This window comes from Hypanus sabinus, chromosome 6 (assembly GCF_030144855.1).
Source record: "Hypanus sabinus isolate sHypSab1 chromosome 6, sHypSab1.hap1, whole genome shotgun sequence".
NCBI classification, from domain to species: Eukaryota; Metazoa; Chordata; class Chondrichthyes; order Myliobatiformes; family Dasyatidae; genus Hypanus; species Hypanus sabinus.
In genome coordinates, this window is record NC_082711.1 from 154,985,364 (window position 1) to 154,999,641 (window position 14,278).

Below are 14,278 nucleotides of genomic sequence, written 5' to 3' on the forward strand. Positions count from 1 at the left end.
TTTTAAGGCGTCAGAAATCTGTCTTCGGCCCTTCTCCCGCCAGGCTTAGCAGTTAAGCCGCACATGAAGGCCAGGAGCTGGACTTGGTTGTCAGAGGCTATTTCAGACGCACACCATTGGAAGCAGTTAATGAACGGTGGGTGCTTATCCCCATACCAATCCCAGCTACAACAATCTAAAGGAATCAAGTACTGTGTTTCGATGTACAGGTGATAAGTAAATTTGAATCTTGAATCTTGAGTGGCCTCCCTCCATGTCCAGCAGCACAACACTTGCCATTCAACCCATGAGCCTATTAGGGCTGAGTTTTGTGATCGGTAGATCAAATTAGAACTGGCTTTATACTCATGTTATGCTTGAGGCACAGAACAACATGCCCACTAGATATATAACCCACAAGTTTTGTCATTTTTTGGTGGGGGTGAGGAAGGACTTCTTTGGCAAAGCCAACATGTATCACCCTTTCATGAAGCCCTTGAGAAGGTGGGAATAAGCTACATGTTAAACCACTGTGGTTCTTCCGATGAAGATAACCCATGGTGTTGATAGCTAGGTAAAGGAGCAGTTATATGTTTCCTAGACTATAGTGCAGCAGTGACTAAAGTGTTAATACTACTTCAAACTGCCACCTTGTACAGTTCAGAAAATATTCACATTGGCATGAATTCTGCTTCTCTTTGCAGGTGGTATAAAATATAACAAGAAATAAATAACTTGCTATCACATTTGTCATACCAGCTAGGAGACAGATGGCAGGAAGGCAGGAACATTTTAATGTCTTACTTCGTCAAAGTAAAAACAATGAAATTGACATTGAAATACCTTGATTAAAATGTGATTTTCTTATTTCTTTATGAGATGCTTTCTCACATAATATTCTTTATTGTTACTTGTGGTTCAGTCTCTGAGTTGAAAGGGGACGATCTCTGGTGTGATTGCAATGTTTAAGAGAAGTTTGGGGAAGTACCTGGAGAGGAAGGGTGTGTAGTCCAGCTGTAGGAGATGGGACAACAATTTAACATGGTCTAGATGGGCCAAAGGGCCTGTTTCTGCACCACAGTGCTCTATAACTCAATGACTACGTTGATATCCAGTGATCTGAGCTCAAACATCCAGATTTACACAACAGTCAAAGAGGGGATCTAACACTGTCTTTTGCATTTGATATTAAATCAAGGATTGTCTGCTCTACTAGATGGAGGCAAAGGGTACTTTGGCATTAGATCATAAGGAGAGGATATAACTCTTAATGTTATGAAAAGATTATTTGATCATTATCACACTGTTTTGTGAACTGATGTTCACTGGGAATGAGTTTTCCTTCCTTTCAGTAATTAATAAGTGAAGGCTGTTTGAGCAGCAACAGGGAAAGTAAAAGATTGCTCTTCCTGATACTGATTATTCTCTGTGGGAAGAAGTGGCTGTTATTGATCCATCATGATAAACAAGTTGTGTTCTAGCTACTCAATGATCTTAGGTGAAACAAATGTAAACCTTACTTACAGACTCAATGCATCAGTGCTGTGAAATATCCTGAGGCCATGAGAGATGTGACATAACTGGAAATCTTTCTTCTGTTTTTCAGCATGCTTATGAAGTCCGCTCAGGAAAGCAATTTTTCTTTAAGCTAAATTTGCTTTAGTCAGGTTATCCACTTCTAGAACAGTCAAGGTTAAAAAAAACTTGCATAGTGATTCATATTTGGGAAGCTCTGAGTAACCGTATCCATTTTTAATTTATATGGGAACAGTTCTGTGCCTCTGGGTGAAGAAGGAAAACAGACAGGTTCCCAATTGTATTTCCTCAAGAATGGTGCTAGAAATTTGCATGTGCTTTAGACACCTGACCTGGACTAGGCTGAGCTAATATTCCTTAATGGTTTGTTGATACTTGTACTTGGCATCAAAAGTGGTCATCTTGGTATCAACATTGTTTCTGACACCTGGAAAGTAATATATTAAAATATCAGTGCTTTCAGGAGTATCGGAGAGAAAGTTGCAGAAGAAATTACTATAGCCTTGATTCCACCCAGCAATCTCCGTAACAGGTGTGTCTCTCCTTAAAGTATTTTTCTCAAAGGGGGCAATGGTGGCAAGAACAGCATTCAATGCTCATCCCTAGATGCACTTAAGATGCAAGTATTGATCCACACTTTTTCAACTTCTTCTATTATTGTGAAGTACACACACAATTCTCTTTGATAAAGGCCCAGACTTTGTTAAGTGCTGTAGAAGATTCCAAGACAACTTGTTGATAGATGGTAAAGACTGGAGACTCTGTACCAGTGGCTTAAGGAATGGATGTTTCAGGTAATTGGTTACACAGTCCATATGTGTGTTACCATGGAGAGGTTTGAATTATAATGTTTTTTCTGCTTGCTGAATAAATTCAAAACAAATGAGTATCTTTGTGACATAGGAATGGGACTAGACTGGGTAATCACTGGCTTGTTTTACTGTTTAGGAAGATCATGGGTGTTATGTGATATAACTGCTTGTGTCGGCTTTTGCAATTAAAACCTTCAGTAAATAAAACATATATTAATCTGAAATTTACAATTACCAAATGACTCATTTGTTATTGCAAGAATTCCAAACTTCTGCCATGCTCTTCATATATTTATGCTAAAAAGGCCAGATTCTAGATTTTAGATTTTGCTTCCCATGCACCTGATGTCTTAGACTGTACAAACAGAGAAAACAGTTTTTCTCTGCCTGTTCCATTAGATCCCTAAACATCTTGTAAACTTTACCTCAACTAACTTTTGATTGATGCATCAGGTACAGCCTGGACTGTGTAAAATTAGATTACATTCTGAATTTCAACCAGATTAAGCTGTGGTAATAATCAAATAGGATAATATAAAACTATTTTAAAATTAAAGATAGAAACAACAACAATAAATAATTCTGTACTCTAGTTGGTTATGTATGCATGGAGGTAGTGCAGTGGGGCAGTAGATTAACAATTCTAAAACCTGAATGCAGAATAGGTTTAATTAATAATAACCTGGAATTTTTAAAGGAACCGCAGTTTTATAAAGATGAGCAGAAAACTATTAGATTGCCCTAAAGCCCATCCCTCATCAGAAGGGAGGAAATCTGTCACCCAGTTTGATATATATATATAATATTCTGGTATAGCTCATCAAGAAACTGTTCAAGGGCAATAAAACTAGCTTTGTCAGTGATAGCCCACATTCTGGAACATGATTAAATAAAAAATAAAGAGCATTGATAAATTGTGTTCTTTTCAGAAGCCCTGCTCACTTCTGCCCTTACCAAAATTATTTTTGCTGAACATGACACATATACATATACGTGCAAAAGTTTGGGCACCCCGGTTAAAATTTCTGTTATTCTGAATAGCTAAGCGAGTAAAAGATGACCTGATTTCCGAAAGGCATAAAGTTAAAGTTAAAGATGACACATTTCTTTAATATTTTAAGCAAGATTACTTTTTTATTTCCATCTTATAAAGTTTCAAAATAACAAAAAAGGAAAAGGGCCTGAATCAAAAGTCTGGGCACCCTGCTTAGTAACACCCCATTTGACAAGTATCAGAGCTTGTAAATGCTTTTTGTAGCCAGCTAAATTCTTGTTTGGGGGATTTTCGACTATTCTTCCTTGCAAAAGGCTTCTAGTTCTGTGAGATTCTTGGGCCGTCTTGCATGCACTGCTCTTTTTAATTCTATCCACAGATTTTCGATGATGTTTAGGTCTGTTTAGGATCATTATCCTGTTGTAGAAGCCATCTTCAGCTTTTTTACAGACAGTGTGATGTTTGCTTCCAGAATTTGCTGGTATTTAATTGAATTCATTCTTCCCTCTACTAGTGAAATGTTCCCTATACCACTGGCTGCAACACAAGCCCAAAGCATGATTGATCAATCCCCGTGCTTAACATTTGAAGGGATGTTCTTTTCATGAAATTCTGCACCCTTTTTTCTCCAAATGTACCTTTGCTCATTGCGGCCAAAAAGATCTATTTTAACTTCATCAATCCAAAATACATCAGGCTTGTTTAGATGTTCCTTTGCAAACTTCTGACGTAGAACTTTGTAGTGAGGATGCAGGAAAGGTTTTCTTCTGATGACTCTTCCATGAAGGTCATATTTGTGCAGATGTCACTGCACAGTAGAACAGTGCACTACCACTCCACAGTTTGCTAAATCTTTTGATTTGCCTTTGTAGCCATCCTATGAGCAGTTCTCTTGGAAAGTTTTCTCTCTCATCAGGTTTCCAAGCTCAATTTGACCTCCACCTTTCTTGCTAACTGCCATTTCCTAATTACGTTATGAACTGAGGAAATGGCTACCTGAAAATGCTTTGTTATCTTCTTATAGCCTTCTGCTTTGTGGGCATCAATTATTTTAATTTTCAGAGTAATTCTAAACAGCTGCTTAGAGTGGCCCATGGCTGCTGATTGTTGAGACAAGGTTTGAGGAGTCAGGGTATTTATAAAGCTTTGAAATTTGCACAACTAGGCTTTTCCTAATGATGGTTGTGAACAAGCCATAGCCTTAACAAGCTAATTAAGGTCTGAGACCTTGGTAAAAGTTATCTGAAAGTTGAAATTTCTTGGGGTGCCCAAACTTTTTCATGGTGCGCCTTTCCTTTTTTTCACTCTAAAAATGTACAAAACAAATATAATACACTAATCCTGCTTAAAATGTTGAGAAGAATGTTTCATCGTTAACTTTATGATTTTTGGAGATCAAATCATCTTCTACTCATTTAACTATTCACAGTAACAGAAATTTTGACCAGGGGTGCCCAAACTTTTGCATGCCACTGTACCAGTACAAGGGTGGAGCAGGAGGTCAGATGTGGCCAGATCTAGCCTTAAGTGTGTTCCAGATTTGCATACTATAGAACTATTCATGAGCCACTGGGGCCTTTTGGCTCATTAAACAAGTTGGAGGAACTAACTGTTGCCCAATGAATTTCTGCGGAGGAAAATCTAGTTAGTTTAATGGATTGGATTTACGTCACTGAAAACTACAACTGCAGTAAAGTTACGTACTTGATCCACAAAGCTCTATATGATTTACAAGTACAACTGGTGGCTGCTTTGAGTGGCATAGAAAAAGTTAAAGAAGAAGGCTGTTCCTTATGTTGACAATCCATTGTGGGAGGAAGACCCAGCTGTCACCAACCTATCATTATACACAAGGTGTGAATTAGCTTTTCAAAGAATTTAGGTTAAATGCGTGTAAGCTTTACTTCCAGATTCAGTGCAGGATTCGTACAGAATTACTCAGTGCCACATAGTGCATCACCCATGGAACATTCCAAGGTTACAAACGATGCTACATATATATATTAGATTTCCTTCTATCCCTTAGGAAGTCTGCTCATAAAAAGCATTCCTCCTTTAAACTGAATCTACCTAAACCAGATTAACATTATATTAGGAATCTCAGTAGAAAAATTCATCTGTTTTAGAAATATGTCTTTTGGGATAGGTTAAGTCTGTTATTCAGAGTTCAAGTGACTTGCTATAAAGTATCAACTCAAATAGACTAAACAGATATTGTTGGAATAAAAAGCAAGATTTCATTTGTGCAGAGAGGAACATTTTCATTAGAAATGACCAGAAATGCCAATGGTGTTTCTTACTACAGGTTTTCAGTTATTATTTGAGATACCTGGTTTATAATTTAGTTTATCTTTTGTCATATAGAAATATAATTCCTCTCAAGTTGCACGTCCAGAATAATTAATGCCAGAGTAGGAATGGCATTTCCTGAATCTTTCAGGCAGGGGCTGTTTTAGAGAATATTTAAACAATTTCACATTGTTTTTTCAGCTCTTCAGAAATTAATCATCTGTGGGTTTGCACTTACGTACGTGGTATGAATGATGCCCAAATCAATTAGAGCTAAAATCAAAAAAGGAAAATAGATTTAATCCAACATAGATATGAATTGAAATCTGGACTCCTCATTATAATTAGCTTCAATTGACTATTGAATCGTAACAGGGGGAGGAAACCTGATTGTTCCTGATTCACAGCTGCATTTATGCCTTAATATATAAATTCTACTTTCACTTCCATTTACAATGCAGCTTAAACAATGAAAGTGTTTTAGTCACTTAAAAATATTTGGGAAACTTTTCCATTAAAAATAAATTTTGCCCACTGGTGTTCAGAAGAGACCATTACAGAAGGGTTTCTGTGATTTATTTACAATGCCTAAATAAAGTATTCAGCCCCCTTGGAAGTTTGCATGTTTTATTATTTTACAACACTGAATCTCTGTGGATTTAATTTGTTTTTTTTTAACACTGATCAACAGAAAAAGACTCTTTCATCTCAAAGTGAAAACAAATTTCAACAAATTGGTCTAAATTTAGCACAATTATAAAACACAGAATTGATTGCATAATTGCTCACCCCCTTCAAGTCAGTATTTAGTATATGCACCTTGATTAGAGCCTTGAGTCTGTGTAGATAGGTCTCTATCAGTGTTGCACATCTGGACACTGCAATTTTTCCCCTTTCATCTTTACAAAACTACTCAAACTCTTGTCAGATTGCATGGGGATCATGAGTGGACAGTCCTTTTCAAGTCCAGCCTCAAAGTCTCAATTGAATTGAGGTCTGGATTCTGACTTGGCCACTCCAGGATGTTAACTTTGTTGTTTTTAAGCTGTTTCTGTGTAGTTTTGGCTTTATGCTTGGGGTCATTGTCTTGCTGGGAAACAAATCTTCTCCCAAGTTGCACTTCTCTTGCAGACTGCATGAGGTTTTCCTCAGATCATAGAACCTTCTTCCAGCTGACTTCAGAGACTCCCACATGCCCTCTGGCAAACTCTAGCCAAGATTTCATGTGAGTTTGTTTTAACAGTGGCTTTCTCTTTGCCACTCTCTCATAAAACTGCAACTGGTGAAGCACCCGGGCAACAGTTGTTATATGCGCAGTCTCTTTTATCTCAACCACTGAAGCTTGTAACTCCTTCAGAGTTGTCATAGGTCTCTTGGTGGCCTCGCTCACTAGTCCCCTTCTTGTACAGTCACTCAGTTTCTGAGGATGGCCTGCTCTAGGCAGATTTACAGCTGTGCCATATTCTTTCCATTTCTTAATGATTGACCTAATTGTACTCTAAGAATATTCAGTGACTTGGAAATGTCCTTCTATCCATTCCCTGGCTCGTGTGTTTCAATAACCTTTTCACGGAGTTACTTGGAGTGTTCTTTTGTCATCACGGTGTGGTTTTTGCCAGGATACTGACTCACCAGCAGTTGGACCTTCCAGATACAGGTGTATCTTTACTACAATCAATTGAAACACCTTGACTACACACAGGTCTCTAAAAACAGATCTCCATTTAACTAATTATGTGACTTCTAAAACTAATTGGTTACACCAGTGATGATTTGGTGTGTCATATTAAAAGGGGTGAATATTAAAGCAATCAATTATTTTGTTTCTATATTTGTAATTAGATCACTTTGTAGAAATCTGTTTTCACTGTGACACAAGAGAGTCTTTTTTCTGTTGATCAAAAAAAAGCCAAAAATCCTCTGTGATTCAATGTTGCAAAGCAACAAAACAGGAAAACTTCCGAAGGGGGTGGGGGTGTGAATACTTTTCATAGGCACTGTATGTACAGCCCATATCAAGTGGATGCAAGTTAAATTGGTGCATAGAACAACAAAACAGATTTTTACAAATTGATTTAAACTATTGAGGGTTAGCTGAAATGGAATACTGTTTTGCATATTTACATGAGTTATATACCTTCACTGCCAAATTTCCCTATAAGTTTTCAAGAATGCGCAATATGACATATTTCTGAAAATTTGGCACCCTTATTTACAAAAAATAGGATTAAATATATAGGTGCTCCGAAGATAAAATTATTGGGTTATCTGGGGAAAGAAATAAATATACATATTAAAGCTATTATGAACTCCGTGGAGCATGTGGGGATCTTCTGATATTCAGGCATTCTTTTTTTCTTTCTTTCTTTCTTTCTTTCTTTTTTCTTTTTTTTCTATAGGGATATGTTAGGAGGGAGGGATTAAGGGGAGGGGGTAAGGGTTGATAATTTCTTTTTCCTTCTGTAACCTATTGAAAATTCAATTAAAAAAAGTTTTTTTTAAAAGAATGCGCAAGCTGAATTCTCAGCAGGAAGTTAGCAGACAGACAGTCGGGCCTGGACTCTCGGCACAGACGAGTACTTTTCTTTAAACTTAGACCTCCAAGTCTTCCTTGGTGAAATTGTAATGAAGAAGTTCAGTGGCCAAACTGCAAGGCTGTCACTTGTGCCATCTTGTGGGAGTCGGCAGCAGCACAAAATGCAGTGTAGTAATGCCAAGTTTGCTGACCACAGGAGTTAAACTTGCGCTACAAGAAGTGAACCCGTTGTAACTTCCTCAGTGCCATTATTGACGCACATTTGCACAGCTAAACCTCAAGAGAGTAGCACATGGCCAGCCTTCAGTCTTTGCCTTTGGAGTATCCAGCCAAACATATTCCTAAGCAAATCAAAAGCGCAGGGTAGAGGGAAGGGCACAAAACAACTTTCCGCTTGAAAGCAGCTGCTCTGCGCTAAGGGTTATGTCTTCGTAGAATATAAGCAGCCTACCACCTTATGATCCTGTTGCATTCTGCTGAGACATTGGAATTAGTGAATGGAAGGCACACATGCAAGAACTCAAGGCTGGAATGTTATAAATAGTTCATTCATCATTCATTTCCATAGATGCTGCCTGATCTGGAGTTCCTCCAGAATCCTGTGTGTGTTGTGTGTGTTATAGTTGTTTGCCTTAGGAATGGCATTTCTTGAATCTTTCAAGTTGGGGCGGTTTTTGAGAATTTCGCTTGAGCTTCTGTTGTGAAAGTTAATATGAAATGAAAATGCTCGCAGCTTCACATCTTTGCCCAACAAAAAATAATAAGATCAAGGGGATTTTCAAATTCAGCAAAGGATAACTAAGCCAAAGTTATCAGTGCATTCAGCCCAAACCAAAAAGCAAAGGAGGTCTTTAAAAAAGCCAGTTTTGTTGAAAGGGTTAAGACATAAATCCTTGGACCTAGGGACATGCACTCTTAGATTTTTAAATGGCAGTACTATAAATTGCACATTGCTCATTTAGACAGAGATGTAACATAAATATTTTTACTCCTCATGTATGTGAAGGATGTAAGAAATAAAGTTAATTCAATTCAGAATAGTCAGATTTTAGTATATTCTCCAATGAAGACTGTAAATGTAACCCCATCATTCAAGTACAATTGTGATAAGTAATTATTACAGGGTACATTGCCTGATAGTAACAGGAAAATTGGTGGAATATACCATTTACGGTATAGTAGATTATTAAATTACTAGACATTATTATGAAAGGGAATCAAATTTCATGAATTTGTTAGAAAGTTCTGAAGTAACTAGCAGAGCTTTTCAAGATGAGAAAGTTATCCAACTAGGGAATTTTGATTATATAATCCCAGAGTTTAGAAGAATGAGAGATGATTTGAAAATAAATTTAATGAAGTGTGACATGGCTGATGTCAAGAAGGTCGTTAGAGTTTCAGAATAAAAGATCTTGTCACTTAAGGACTGAATTTGGGGAACTGTGTATCTGCGAGATTCTCTTTCCTGAATGCTTGAAGAGCAAAAAAAAACCTTGTTGAAAATCTGAAAATAAAAACAGAAAATGCTGCAGATACTCAGCAGGCCAGACAACGTCTGTCTTGAGAGGAACAGAGTAAATTTTCAGGTCAAGGGCCCTTTGAATTGGAAAATTGAGAGAACTAGATCACTTCCATTTGTAGAAAAGGCGTATAGGGAAGGGAGGGAATAAAGGAATGACAATGATGGAATGGAGACTAAGACCATTAGATACAGGAGCAGAATTAGGCCATTTGGCCCATCGCTTCTGCTATGCCATTTCATCCCGGCTGATCCAATTTTTCTCTCAGCCCCAAACTCCTGCCTTTTCCCCATATCCCTCAATGCCCTGACCAATCAGGACAACCTCTGCCTTAAATATACGTAAATACTTGGCCTGCACGGCTGCCTGTTGCAAAGAATTTCACAGATTCAACACACTCTGGCTAAAGAGATTCCTCTTCATCTCTGTTCTAAAAAGACACCCCTCTATTCTGAGGCTGTGTCCTCTGGTCCTATACGGTCCCACCATAGGAAACATCCTCTCTGCCTCTCCATCTCCACTCTATCAAGGCCTTTCAGCATTTGACAGGTTTCAATGAGGTCACCCCTCATTCTTCTGAATTCTAGTGAATACAGGCCCAGAGTCATCAAAAGCTCTTCATATGACAAGCCATTCAATCCTGGAATCATTTTCATGAACCCCCTTTTAACCTTCTCCTGCTTCAGCACATCCTTTTTTAAGAAAAGGGGCCCAAACCTGCTCACAATATTCCATGTGAGTCCTCATCAGTTCTTTGTAAGGTCTCAACATTACAAACTTGCTTTTATCTTCTAGTCCTCTTGAAATGAATGGTAACATTGCATTTACCTTCCTCATCACACACTCAATCTGCCAAGTCTCTTTACCCCTCAGTCTTTTGTATTTTCTCTCCATTTAGAAAATAGTCAACCCTTTCATTTCTTCTACCAAAATGCATGACCATACACTTTCCAACACTGTATTCCATCTGATATTTCTTTGCCCGTTCTCCTAATCTGTCTAGGTCCTTCTGTAGCCTCTGTACTTCCTCAAAATTACCTGCCCCTCCACCTAATTTTTAACGTCTGCAATCTTTGCAACAAAGCCATCAATTCCATCATCCAAATCATTGACATATAATGTAAAAAGAAACGGTCCCAACACAGACCCCTGTGGACCTCCACTAGTCACCACCGGCAAGCCAGAAAAGGCTCTCTTTATTCCCACTGTTCCCTCCTGCTGACCAGCCACAGCTTTATTCATGCTAGAGTCTTTCCTTAATACTTGTTAAGCAGCCTCATGTGCTGCACCTTGTCAAACCCCTTCTGAAAATCCAAGAACACAACATCAGCCAATTCTCCTTTGTCTACCCTGCTTGTTATTTCTTCAAAGAATTCCAACAGATTTACCAGGTAATATTTTCCCTTGAGGAAACCATGCTGACTATCACCTATTTTATCATGTGCCTCCACGAGCCCTGAGACCTCATCCTTAGTATTTGACTCCAGCATCTTCTCAACCACTGTGGTCAGTCTAATTGGCCTATAGTTACCTTTCTTTTGTTTTTCTCCCTTCTTGAAGAGTGGAGTGATATTGGAAGTTACCCAGCCTTCTGGAACCATTACAGAATCTATGATTCTTGAAAGATCGTTATTAATGCCTCCATGATCTCCTCAGCCACCTCTTTCAGAACTCTGGGGTGTACATCATCCGGTCCAGGTGACTCTTCTCCCTTCAGACCTTTCAGTTTCCCAAGAACTTTCTCTCTAGTTGTGGTAACTTCATGCTCTTCGTGTCCCCTGACACCTGTCACTTCCCCCATTCAGCTAGTGTCTTCTACAATGAAGGCGAATGCAAAATACTTATTCAGTTTGTCCGCCATTTTGTTGTTCCCCATTACTACTTCTCCAGTAGTGTTTTCCAGTGGTCCGATATCCACTCTCACCTCTCTGTTGCACTTAATGCGTCTGAGGAAAGTTTTAGCATCCTCTTTAATATTATAGGCTAGCTTACTTTCATATTCCATCTTTACCTCCTTAATGACTTTTTTAGTTGCTTTCTGTCGGCTTTTAAAAGCTTCCTAATCCTCTAATTTCACACTAATTTTTGCTCTAAGGTGAATAACATGCTACGTATGTTAGAGAGATTGAAAACTAACCAAATTAATGGAGCTGTGAATAATGAAGAAGATCAGAGAAGATCTTACTGAAGTTGAACAAGCTGAAAAACCTAATTGCCTGCAGCTGAACCTACTTCTTACAGCCTGTTAATTCTTTGATGGGATGTGGGCATGACTAACTAGGCCAACATTTAATAGCTATTCCAAACACTACAATACCCGTGCTGAAGTTACTCCCTATGTGCTGATAGTTGCCAAGTTCAAGGATTTTAATGCTGAGACAATGAAAGAACATCTGATGTACTACCAAGTCAGGATGATGTGTGGCATGAGGGAAAAGTGTGGAGACAATGGTGTTTCCATGTCCCAGTGCTTTTGTCAGAGTTATACAGATTGGAAATAGGCCTTTTGGCCTAACTTGCCCTTGCCAACCAATGTTTCTATCTGTGCCGGTTGCATTTGTCTTTATTTGGCCCATATCCTTCTCAACTGTTTCTATCCATATAACCGTCTAAATATCTTTGGTATTTAGGCTGTTAGAATTTGGGAAGAGTTGTCAGACAAGGCTTGGTAAGATGTTGCACTGCATTTTGTAGATGTGCACACTAAAGCCACAGTGGTGGAGGGAGTGCATGTTCAACACAGTGTGTGGCGTCAGCCTTTCTCCTAGTTGGCTACATGTTATTGGAGGGTATTCCTTTGCACTTTGCCCTTATTGAAAAGTTTCTAGGAGCCAGGAAGTGAGTCACTTGCCACAGAATACTTAGTTTTTGACTTGCTGTTGCAGTCAGAATATTTAGAGAGCCAGCCTACTTGAGTTTCTGGTTTATTGCGACCTCCCTAGGATTTCAAAGGAATAGCAGTGGCAGAACTTTGAAATCCAAGGGGGATTGACTGCATTTTCTCTTGCTGAGATGGTCATTACCTGGCACGGCACAGTAGGAGGGTTGCAGTTAGCGCAATTGCTTTATGAAGCCACTGATCACTGATCAGGGTTCATTTCCTGCCTCTGACTGTAAGGAGTGTGTACATTTTCCCTTTACTGTGTGGCTATCCTGTAAGTGCTCTGGTTTCCCCCCATAGTCCAAAGCTATACGGTCAGAGTTAGTGAGTGGTAGGCTTGCTGTGTTGGCACTGGAAGGGTGGCGATCTTTGTGGGCTGCCCTCCAGTACATCACAGAAAACAAACAATGGCACAAGTGACACATCTCACTGCATGCTTCAAAGTAGATGTGACAAATAGAGCTAATCTTATCTCATACATTACTTGCCACTTATTATTCAGTACCTGGTTGTTGTCTGGATCCTGTTAAATTTAGACTTGATTATTTTGAATAGTTCAGAATGGAAGTAAACATTGCACAATTATCTGCAAATATGCCAATTTGGGCCCAATGACTTTGAAAAGGTCATTGATGAAGCAGCTAAAGGGCTTCAGAATTCGTGCTTTGAGATTCCAGAGCTGAGATGATTGCCTACAACCATCTTTTGTGATGGGTATAGTTATAGACAGCGGAGTGTTTCTCCCTTGATTTAAACTGATTGATATTTTAGTATGACTCCTTCATGTTTTACTCAGTGAAATGCTGCCTTGATGATAATGACAGCCATTATTATCTTGCTTTTGGAATTGTCCATATTCGGACCTGGGTTATAATGAGGTTTCAAGCTGCCATTTCTGCCGGAATATAACATGAGCATCAGTGAATGGGTTATTGTTAGTGAAGTTCTGGTTTTCTAGTTTGGTGATGAATGACTGTTGAGGCAAAAATTAGGCAGAACAGATATTTTCACTTTTAAAAATTATGTTCTTATGTACGAGATACTGTCGAAATTACTCTGAGTGTGTCATAGATGGAATCACGTAGCTTGCAAACAGACTTTTTGGTTCAGCAAATCTACACCGTCCAAGTCTGCGTTAGTTTTACACTGTTCCTATATAAATTTACTTTACTCTCAGATTTCCATCACCTCTTTGTAGTTTCTACACTCTTCCACGCACTCAGGGAAACTTACAACAGTCAATTAACCAATGAACCCACGATCTTTGGGATGTGAAATGAAACTAGACTCAGATAAGGAGAAACGTCTTTAGCCAGAAGCCATTGGATTGGTGGAATTCATGGCCGCAGATGACTGTGGAGGTCAAGTCATTGGGTATATCTAAAACAGAGGTTGATTGGTTCTTGATTAGTAAGGTCAAGGGGAGAAGATAGGAGAGTGGGGTTGAGAGGAATATTAAATCAGCCATGATGGAATGGTGGAGATGGCTCAATGGCCTAATCCTGCTTCTGTGTCTTATGGCCTATGTGAGTGGGTGGGGTAGAGAGTTTGAATTCAGGTAGTAGTTCTACAAGCTGTACCACTGGGCCATCCAAATGATTGTAAAACCAGGAGACTCATGGGACCTTAAATGCAACTAGTTCCAAATCAGACCAGTAGAAATTTGGAAGGATCAGAAAATACAGGGAAACTTGATTACATTATTGGGAACATGTCTGATTTTCCCATGCA

The 14,278-nt window shown here is 38.8% G+C and overlaps 1 protein-coding gene across 1 annotated transcript in view; it reads left to right on the forward strand.

Moving 5' to 3' along the window:
• The window catches only part of LOC132395984 (protein ABHD15-like), a 54,827-nt gene that overhangs the window by 6,699 nt on the left and 33,850 nt on the right, over positions 1–14,278 (forward strand). The window lies entirely within an intron of this gene.